Below are 561 nucleotides of genomic sequence, written 5' to 3' on the forward strand. Positions count from 1 at the left end.
ATGTGTGCGTGTGTTTATGTGCGTGTATCTATCTCTATGTATATATTACCTGAGAATGGTATACTTGTGTATATTTATATATGTGTGCGTGTGTTTATGTGCGTGTATCTATCTCTATGTATATATTACCTGAGTATGTAAATAAGCCATTGCACGTACCTGTATGTGTAACTCTACATTTCCATTTTTCCAGGTATATCCTGCATATATACGTGTGTGTGCGCGTGTGTGTATGACCGTGTGTGTGCGCGTGAGTGTATGACTGTGTGTATGTGCGTGCGTGAGTATATATGTGTTTGTATGTATCTGTCTGTATATGTAAAAATGTGTGTGTGTGTGTCTGTGTGTGTGCGTTTGTGTTATATACATGTATATATGTGGTTTAAATACATTTTCTTTTAATCACTAAACTCTTCTACCTATCAAGCATTCATCTTATTTCTCCGCTTAACATTGATTCATTCTCTCATTTCTTTACTCCTTCACACACTCCGCTCTATTGCATACCCCGTACTCCCTCCCTCGTTCATTGATTATATGTATATACATATATATATATAT

General features: G+C 36.0%; 1 protein-coding gene across 3 annotated transcripts in view; it reads right to left on the reverse strand.

The window, feature by feature from the left end:
- Positions 1-290, reverse strand: part of LOC106873734 (carboxypeptidase D) — a 471,768-nt gene extending 471,478 nt beyond the window's left edge. For 2 of the 3 annotated variants that reach the window (XM_052973529.1, XM_052973528.1), the window contains exon 1: positions 160-288. The gene's annotated coding sequence lies outside the window, so the exon portion shown is untranslated. Of the gene's footprint in view, positions 1-159 lie in introns of all 3 variants that reach the window. The other variant, XM_052973530.1, reaches the window with a different exon arrangement.
- Positions 291-561: the final 271 nt, after the last annotated feature.

Source organism: Octopus bimaculoides, chromosome 16, assembly GCF_001194135.2.
Source record: "Octopus bimaculoides isolate UCB-OBI-ISO-001 chromosome 16, ASM119413v2, whole genome shotgun sequence".
In the NCBI taxonomy this organism is placed as follows: domain Eukaryota; kingdom Metazoa; phylum Mollusca; class Cephalopoda; order Octopoda; family Octopodidae; genus Octopus; species Octopus bimaculoides.